This window comes from Rhipicephalus microplus, unplaced genomic scaffold (assembly GCF_043290135.1).
Source record: "Rhipicephalus microplus isolate Deutch F79 unplaced genomic scaffold, USDA_Rmic scaffold_314, whole genome shotgun sequence".
NCBI lineage: Eukaryota > Metazoa > Arthropoda > Arachnida > Ixodida > Ixodidae > Rhipicephalus > Rhipicephalus microplus.
The window spans coordinates 55,001-65,000 of record NW_027464882.1 but is presented as its reverse complement, the minus strand read 5'-3'; the positions used below and the strand labels follow the sequence as shown (position 1 = coordinate 65,000).

At 60.5% G+C, this 10,000-nt stretch overlaps 1 non-coding gene across 1 annotated transcript; it reads right to left on the bottom strand.

Moving 5' to 3' along the window:
- Positions 1–878: 878 nt before the first annotated feature.
- Positions 879–2,693, bottom strand: LOC142793619 (small subunit ribosomal RNA). The gene has a single exon (XR_012891686.1). It is a non-coding gene; the product is annotated as a small subunit ribosomal RNA (ribosomal RNA).
- Between the last annotated feature and the right edge of the window lie 7,307 nt (positions 2,694–10,000).

Below are 10,000 nucleotides of genomic sequence, written 5' to 3'. Positions count from 1 at the left end.
GACGAGCGCGACGTGGCCGTGCCGCCTTTCCCTCGGCAGCAAGCAAAACGCCTGGCAACGTCGACGCTCCCCTAACCGCGATCTCGCACCGTGTTTCGTGTGGCGAATTCAAAAGCCGGCCGGCGCTGCTGCAACCATTACGGTCGGTACGCATACGCCGCGGAGGGCGGGACGGTCATCGGAGCGTGCGGTTCCTCCATCGAGTACTGCGCACCTCGGCCGTCGCATCGCCGTGCCATGACCGGCCGCGCGTCAACGCGAACCGGTGCCAGCGAGATCCCTCGCCTGCAAGAACCGACCGGCAGCCTCTGTCACCCGAGGACGCGGAGGCGCTTGCCGCGGACGGCGGGACGGTATGCACTGGTGCACAGCGGACCCGTCACATCGCCAGTTCCTTGACCGACCGCCGACGCTTGTGCCGTTCCTCTCGTACTTGGCAGTCGCCGCGCGATTGTCGGGTCTCGTTCTTGCACGCTCGAACGGTCGGGAGGGCACTCGGCTGGCGTTTCGGGAACGCGCAGCCTCGCCTTCTACCGACGTAACCACGACTCGCCGTTCGCGCTCCGCCGCTCCTGTTTACAGTACTAGGCGGTCCCGCAGCGGTCGGGTCGCGCATTTCGAGCGCTTCGAGCCACGGTGCAGTGGCGGGTCGAAAGCCGACCTATGAGTGCGTTGCGCCGTTTGTACCCGCGTCCGCCACCTGGCCGACCGTCCAAGGTCGCGGTGTTGGCGTCCGCTGGGCGCAACAATTTGTCACGGGGTGCCGCTCCACATTCAGGCAGCCCCGTGGGGAAAAGCCGACCCCGCGTCCAAACGGGGTCAGCGGCAGAAAGTGTCGGGCGCAGACGCAGCTGAGGCGCTCACCCTTCACAATCCGTTAATGATCCTTCCGCAGGTTCACCTACGGAAACCTTGTTACGACTTTTACTTCCTCTAAATGATCAAGTTTGGTCATCTTTCCAACAGACCGGCGCAACCGAAAGGCCGCGCCGGACATCGGTCCGAAGACCTCACTAAATCATTCAATCGGTAGTAGCGACGGGCGGTGTGTACAAAGGGCAGGGACGTAATCAACGCGAGCTTATGACTCGCGCTTACTGGGAATTCCTCGTTCAAGGGGAACAATTGCAAGCCCCTATCCCAATCACGAAAGAAGTTCCACGGGTTACCCAGTCTTTTCAGACAGGGATAAAGACACGCTGCTTCCTTCAGTGTAGCGCGCGTGCGGCCCCGGACATCTAAGGGCATCACAGACCTGTTATTGCTCTGTTTCGTGCGGCTAGGAGCCGCTTGTCCCTCTAAGAAGGTTGTAAGGTGCTGGGAACCCCGCACCTATTTAATAGGCTAGAGTCTCGTTCGTTATCGGAATTAACCAGACAAATCGCTCCACCAACTAAGAACGGCCATGCACCACCATCCACCGAATCAAGAAAGAGCTCTCAATCTGTCAATCCTCCCAGTGTCCGGGCCGGGTAAGTTTTCCCGTGTTGAGTCAAATTAAGCCGCAGGCTCCACTCCTGGTGGTGCCCTTCCGTCAATTCCTTTAAGTTTCAGCTTTGCAACCATACTTCCCCCGGAACCCAAATACTTTGGTTTCCCGGAAGCTGCCCGCCGAGTCATTTGAGTAACTCAGGCGGATCGCTGGTTGGCATCGTTTATGGTCAGAACTAGGGCGGTATCTGATCGCCTTCGAACCTCTGACTTTCGTTCTTGATCAATGAAAACATTCTTGGCAAATGCTTTCGCAGTAGTTCGTCTTGCGACGGTCCAAGAATTTCACCTCTAGCGCCGCAATACGAATGCCCCCGTCCGTCCCTCTTAATCATTACCTCGTATTCCAAAAACCAACAGAACAGAAACGAGGTCTTGTTCTATTATTCCATGCAAGTTTATTCAGGCGACTCGCCTGCGTTGAGCACTCTAATTTTTTCAAAGTAAAAGCACCGGCCATCTCGAGGCACACAATGAAGTGCACCAAGAAAGAACCGGCATGATGTTCAGTCCGAGCCGTCGCATCGGGTAGATGCACTACTCGTCTGGAACTGAGATCCAACTACGAGCTTTTTAACCGCAGCAGCTTTAGTATACGCTATTGGAGCTGGAATTACCGCGGCTGCTGGCACCAGACTTGCCCTCCAATTGATCCTCGTTAAAGGATTTAGAGTGTACTCATTTCAATTACGGGGCCTCAAAAGAGTCCCGTATTGTTATTTTTCGTCACTACCTCCCCGTGCCGGGAGTGGGTAATTTGCGCGCCTGCTGCCTTCCTTGGATGTGGTAGCCGTTTCTCAGGCTCCCTCTCCGGAATCGAACCCTGATTCTCCGTTACCCGTAACAACCATGGTAAGCAAGTAACCTACCATCGAAAGTTGATAAGGCAGACACTTGAAAGAAACGTCGCCGGCTCGTGGCCATGCGATCAGCACAAAGTTATCCAGAGTCACCACACAATACGGGCCGAAACCCGATCGATCTTGGTCTAATAAAAGCACCCGTTACCCAAAGGGCTCCAGGCTCACTGCATGTATTAGCTCTAGAATTGCCACAGTTATCCAAGTAGGAAGAAACGATCTAAGGAACCATAACTGATTTAATGAGCCATTCGCGGTTTCGCCTTATTTCGGCATGTACTTAGACATGCATGGCTTAATCTTTGAGACAAGCATATGATTACTGGCAGGATCAACCAGGTAATCGTTCGACTGCGCGTCCGTCCTCGCCCTCGGCGGGCCGGACGCAGTCTGTGTGCGGCGGAGGCCACCTTCAGGCGCCCCAACACGCTTATTTTGCACTCCGAGATGACGGCGTTCGAGCTCGCTACGGCACAACCTTCCCGAAAGACGAGTGGGAGCCGTGCGGCAAGAAGCACGTTCATGCTCGCTCTTTTTCGTTGCATCGACTCGGTCGCGCCGTGCGGGTTGCCCAAGCCCGCTGCACTGTCGGTGGACCGGCCGGAACTAGCAACGGAGCCGAGACTGCAAAGCCGCCAGACGACGGGTCACGCCCGCGTCTTCGGCGCTTTCGCATCTGAATCGCCCGAGGACGACACGGAACACACCTCGATATCGTGGTAAAACGGCACCGTCCGACAACCAGCCCCTAACGCATCAAGCGGATGAGGCTGCAGACGACTGCCGTGGATTCCCCTGGAGCAGACCCGAGGACACGCTTGACGAGGCCGAAGCCCGCCGCATATCAGACACCCGGTCGCTTTCGCGTACGCCGCTCACGAGAACCCCCACATAATAGCAGCGATAAGTACCCAGACCTCCTTGGGCCCTAATACGAGCGTACTCGAGAAAATTTCACCGCGGGTGTGCCCCGAAACGTGTGGCATGTTGAGCGTGCCACAAGTCTACGTCGCTCTCAAACCCGCCGAGGTCGTAGAATTTGCGACCCTACTCACGAAATTCCCACCGAGGATACGGCCGCAAACGTACCGCACCTTGGGTAGGCCACGAGTTTGTGCAACACTACGCTGACGGCACAGCACCGAGGTCGTGCGCGCACGCACGGGAAAATTCCGCCGCGGTTTCTGCCGAAAACGTGAGGCACCACGACTCTCCGCAAGTTCGCGTCGACTGCGAAAGACCGAAGTCGTGAACGACGTGTCCGCTACTCGCCGCCGACACGCTGGACACCAAACGTACAACGACTCGACGGCGTCGTAGAGGCCCACGACGCGGTTTTCCTTAACGACGTCTCGGCGTGGCACCGACAGGTTAGAACGGCCGACCAACGTTCCCTGTCCGCCGTTCGGCTCAGTCGAAGGGCTCGGCGACTTCGGCAACGCTGCGAAGCCGCACGGTGACGCACGCCATGTCCCCATTTTTTTTTTCTTTCTGCGTCTGCCGGGGTGCCCCTATAATAGCAGCGATAAGCACCCAGACCGCCGTGGGTCGCTCGCCCCGGCTGACGTGGTTTTTCGTACTCCTGCGGCGGTCGCCGTCAAGCACGTCCAAATACGCTACTTTCGTGGGCGCATTCACGCTCTTTCGCTTCGCCGGAGTGCCAGCACTCACTCTGCCAAAAACGGCGAACATCCGAGCGGCGGTTCCCACTTTTGCGTCGGCGTCGCAAACCCCGCCCCGGCAGACGAGGTTTGCCGTACTCGTGCGACGGTGGCCGGCGGGCACGTCGAAAGACGCCGATATCGTGCGCGAATTGGCGCACCTTGGCTTCACCGGAGTGCCGCCACTGACTCCTCCAAAAACGGCGAAGATCCGAGCGGCGCTTCCCACTTTCGCATCGGCGTCCCGAACTCCGCCCCGGCTGACGCGGTTTACCGTACTCGTGCGACGGTCGCCGGCGAGCACGTGGAAAGACGCCGATATCGTGCCCGAATCGGCTCCGTTCGGCTTCGCCGGAGTGCCAGCACTGGCTCGGCGAAAGACGACGAACATCCGAGCGACGGTTCTCACTATTGCGTACGCGTCGCAAACCCCGCCCCGGCAGACGCACTTTGCCGTACTCGTGCGACGGTCGCCGGCGAGCACGTAGAAAGACGCCGATATCGTGCCGGAATCGGCCCCGTTTGGCTTCGCCGGAGTGCCAGCACTCACTCGGCCACAAACGGCGAACATCCGAGCGGCGGTTCCCACTTAGCCGTCGGCGTCCCGAACTCCGCCCCGGCAGACGCGGTTGCCGAGCTCGTGCGACTAGCGACCGCGAAGCCGTCTCGCGACGCCGCTTTCGTGCGCGGCTCCCACTGCGACCTGGGTCACCCGAGGTCGACGAGCAAAAAAGAATGTCGAAAAAAATTTTTTTTTTTTTTTGCGTCTGCCGGGGTGCCCCTATAATAGCAGCGATAAGCACCCAGACCGCCATGGGTCGCTCGCCCCGGCTGACGTGGTTTTTCGTTTTCCTGCGGTGGTCGTCGTCAAGCACGTCCAAACACGCCACTTTCGTGGGCGCATTCGCGCTCTTTCGCTTCGCCGGAGTGCCAGCACTCACTCTGCCAAAAACGGCGAACATCCGAGCGGCGGTTCCCACTTTTGCGTCGGCGTCGCAAACCCCGCCCCGGCAGACGAGGTTTGCCGTACTCGTGCGACGGTGGCCGGCGGGCACGTCGAAAGACGCCGATATCGTGCGCGAATTGGCGCACCTTGGCTTCACCGGAGTGCCGCCACTGACTCCTCCAAAAACGGCGAAGATCCGAGCGGCGCTTCCCACTTTCGCATCGGCGTCCCGAACTCCGCCCCGGCTGACGCGGTTTACCGTACTCGTGCGACGGTCGCCGGCGAGCACGTGGAAAGACGCCGATATCGTGCCCGAATCGGCTCCGTTCGGCTTCGCCGGATTGCCAGCACTGGCTCGGCGAAAGACGACGAACATCCGAGCGACGGTTCTCACTATTGCGTACGCGTCGCAAACCCCGCCCCGGCAGACGCACTTTGCCGTACTCGTGCGACGGTCGCCGGCGAGCACGTAGAAAGACGCCGATATCGTGCCGGAATCGGCCCCGTTTGGCTTCGCCGGAGTGCCAGCACTCACTCGGCCACAAACGGCGAACATCCGAGCGGCGGTTCCCACTTAGCCGTCGGCGTCCCGAACTCCGCCCCGGCAGACGCGGTTGCCGAGCTCGTGCGACTAGCGACCGCGAAGCCGTCTCGCGACGCCGCTTTCGTGCGCGGCTCCCACTGCGACCTGGGTCACCCGAGGTCGACGAGCAAAAAAGAATGTCGAAAAAAATTTTTTTTTTTTTTTTGCGTCTGCCGGGGTGCCCCTATAATAGCAGCGATAAGCACCCAGACCGCCATGGGTCGCTCGCCCCGGCTGACGTGGTTTTTCGTTTTCCTGCGGTGGTCGTCGTCAAGCACGTCCAAACACGCCACTTTCGTGGGCGCATTCGCGCTCTTTCGCTTCGCCGGAGTGCCAGCACTCACTCTGCCAAAAACGGCGAACATCCTAGTGGCGGTTCCCACTTTTGCGTCGGCGTCGCCAACCCCGCCCCGGCATACGCGGTTTGCCGTACTCGTGCGGCGGTGGCCGGCGGGCACGTCGAAAGACACCGATATCGTGCGCGAGTCGATGCTTCTTGGTCTCGCAGGAGGGCCGCCACTCACTCCTGCAAAAACGGCGAAGATCCGAGCGGCGCTTCCCACTTTTTCGTCGGCGTCGCAAACCTCGCCCCGGCAGACGCGCTTTGCCGTACTCGTGCGACGGTCGCCGGCGAGCACGTCGAAATACGCCGATATCGTGCCCGAATCGGCCCCGTTTCGCTTCGCCGGAGTGCCAGCACTCGCTCGGCCAAAGACGACGAACATCCGAGCGACGGTTCCCACTATTGCGTACGCGTCGCGAACCCCGCCCCGGCAGACGCGGTTTGCCGTACTCGTGCGGCGGTGGCCGGCGGGCACGTCGAAAGACGCCGATATCGTGCACGAATTGGCGCTCCTTGGCTTCACCGGAGTGCCAGCACTCACTCGGCCAAAAACGGCGAACATCCGAGCAGCGGTACCCACTTAGCCGTCGGCATCCCGAACTCCGCGCCGGCTGACGCGGTTGCCGAGCTCGTGCGACTAGCGACCGCGAACGCGTCTCGCGACGCCGCTTTCGTGCGCGGCTCCCATTGCGACCTGGGTTACCCGAGCTCGACCAGCAAAAAAGAAGGTCGAAAATTTTTTTTTTTTTTCTGCGTCTGCCGGGGTGCCCCTATAATAGCAGCGATAAGCACCCAGACCGCCGTGTGTCGCTCGCCCCGGCTGACGTGGTTTTTCGTACTCCTGCAGCGGTCGCCGTCACGCACGTCCAAATACGCCACTTTCGTGGGCGCATTCGCGCTCTTTCGCGTCGCCGGAGTGCCAGCACTCACTCTGCCAAAAACGGCCAACATCCGAGCGGCGGTTCCCACTTTTGCGTCGGCGTCGTAAACCCCGCCCCGGCAGACGCGGTTTGCCCTACTCGTGCGACGGTCGCCGGCGAGCGCGTCGAAAGACGCCGATATCGTGCGCTAATTGGCGCTCCTTGGCTTCTCCGGAGTGCCGCCACTCACTCCTCCAAAAACGGCGAAGATCCGAGCGGCGTTCTCCACTTTCGCATCGGCGTCCCGAACTCCGCCCGGGCTGACGCGGTTTACCGTACTCGTGCGACGGTCGCCGGCGGGCACGTCGAAAGACGCCGATATCGTGCCGTAATCGGCCCCGTTTGGCTTCGCCCGTGTGCCAGCACTCACTCGGCCAAAAACGGCGAACATCCGAGCAGCGTTTCCCACTTTCGCATCGGCGTCCCGAAGCCCGCCCCGGCAGACGCGGTTTGCCCTACTCGAGCGACGGTCGCCGGCGATCACGTCGAAAGGCGCCGAATTCGTGCACGAATCGATGCTTCTTGGTCTCGCAGGAGGGCCGCCACTCACTCCTGCAAAAACGGCGAAGATCCGAGTTGCGCTTCCCACTTTTTCGTCGGCGTCCCGAACTACGCCCCGGCTGACGCGGTTTACCGTACTCGTGCGACGGTCGCCGGCGGGCACTTCAAAATACGCCGATTTCGTGGGCGCATTCACGCTGTTTCGCTTCCCCGGAGTGCCAACACTCACTCTGCCGAAAGCGGCGATCATCCGAGCGGCGGTTCCCACTTTTGCGTCGGCTTCGCAAACGGCGCCCCGGCAGACGCGCTCGTGCGACGTACTCGTGCGACGGTCGCCGGCGAGCACGTCGAAAGACGCCGATATCGTGCTCGAATCGACCCCGTTTCGCTTCGCCGGAGTGCTGCCAGTCACGGCGCAGAAAACGGCGAACAAGTGTTTTTTTTTTTTTTTTTCCTAGAATTTGTGTTATAGAAGGCACATTTGATATCGGACGATAATTTTCAACTTTATCACGCGCACCGATTTTCGTGTAGAGGTTTGCAAGTTTATGGGAATTTCTCCACTTGGAATAATGCGATTTAGTAGTACTACGAGAACTTCATGGATGTACTCAAGGGTACGGGGCAAGTCAGTTACGTCAACACCTGCAGATTTTTTACACTTCAAACTGAAAATTGTTGGTTGTGAGTCCTCGTGTGATATTAAAGGCCGATTCGCTAACACATAGAACAAAGAAAGAAAGGAAGAAAAAACGCCCGCGCTCGCTCAAGAAACCTGGGTTCGCAACAAGTGGCAACAACAAGCAACCGAGCGAGTGCGCCAAAACCCGTGGCGGCCGAACAAACGCGAAGTCCCAACCGCGTCAGCCGGGGCGGCACGGGACAGGAAAAATCACTTCAGCCGGGGCGGCGGGGCACCGAATAAACCTCGTCACCTCGTCGCAGGATAAAAGAGGAAACAAAAAGTCTAAACAGCGTCTGCTGGAGCGAATGCGTAATAAAACAACAACAACAACAAAAAAAAAAAACACCCGCGCTCAAGAAGTCTGCAATCACCACAAAAGGCGACTGTGACCGAGCAGCGTCAGCCGGGGCCGTGCGGAAACGGAAAAACCGCGACTACCGGGGCGTCGAGGCACCGAAAAATCCACTTCAGCCGCGGCGAAAAAAAAAAACAAAAAGAAAGACGGAGGGGGGGGGGGGGGGAACCACGTCTGCCGGGGCGAAGGAAAAAAAAAAAACGCGTCTGCCGGGGCGAGCCCGGGTGCGGCACCACCGGGAAAACTGTGGCAAACAGACATGGCGATCGAGTGAGTGGGCCGCCAGCCAGGCTCAGCCAAAAAGTGCAAAGTCCGAACTGCGTCAGCCGGGGCGGCAAAAACCACGTCAGCCGGGGCGGCGCAAAAAACCGCGTCTGCCGGGGCGGCACGAAACCGCGTCAGCCGGGGCGGCGCGAAAACTGCGTCAGCCGGGGCGAAAGAAAAAAAAAAAAAAACGCGTCTGCCGGGGCGAGCCCGGGTGCGGCACCACCGGGAAAACTGTGGCAAACAGACATGGCGATCGAGTGAGTGGGCCGCCAGCCAGGCACAGCCGAAAAGTGCAAAGTCCGAACCGTGTCAGCCGGGGCGGCAAAAAACCGCGTCAGCCGGGGCGGCGCAAAAAACCGCGTCTGCCGGGGCGGCACGAAACCGCGTCAGCCGGGGCGGCGCGAAAACTGCGTCAGCCGGGGCGAGCCCGGGTGCGGCACCACCGGGAAAACTGTGGCAAACAGACATGGCGATCGAGTGAGTGGGCCGCCAGCCAGGCTCAGCCAAAAAGTGCCAAGTCCGAACTGCGTCAGCCGGGGCGGCAAAAAACCGCGTCAGCCGGGGCGGCGCAAAAAACCGCGTCTGCCGGGGCGGCGCGAAAACCGCGTCTGCCGGGGCGGCGCGAAAACTGCGTCAGCCGGGGCGAAAGAAAAAAAAAAACGCGTCTGCCGGGGCGAGCCCGGGTGCGGCACCACCGGGAAAACTGTGGCAAACAGACATGGCGATCGAGTGAGTGGGCCGCCAGCAAGGCTCAGCCAAAAAGTGCTAAGTCCGAACTGCGTCAGCTGGGGCGGCAAAAAACCGCGTCTGCCGGGGCGGCACGAAACCGCGTCAGCCGGGGCGGCGCGAAAACCGCGTCTGCCGGGGCGGCACGAAACCGCGTCAGCCGGGGCGGCGCGAAAACTGCGTCAGCCGGGGCGAGCCCGGGTGCGGCACCACCGGGAAAACTGTGGCAAACAGACATGGCGATCGAGTGAGTGGGCCGCCAGCCAGGCACAGCCGAAAAGTGCTAAGTCCGAACTGCGTCAGCCGGGGCGGCAAAAACCGCGTCAGCCGGGGCGGCGCGAAAACCGCGTCTGCCGGGGCGGCACGAAACCGCGTCAGCCGGGGCGGCGCGAAAACTGCGTCAGCCGGGGCGAGCCCGGGTGCGGCACCACCGGGAAAACTGTGGCTAACAGACATGGCGATCGAGTGAGTGGGCCACCAGCCAGGCTCAGCCAAAAAGTGCTAAGTCCGAACTGCGTCAGCCGGGGCGGCAAAAACCGCGTCAGCCGGGGCGGCGCAAAAAACCGCGTCTGCCGGGGCGGCACGAAACCGCGTCAGCCGGGGCGGCGCGAAAACTGCGTCAGCCGGGGCGAGCCCGGGTGCGGCACCACCGGGAAAACTGT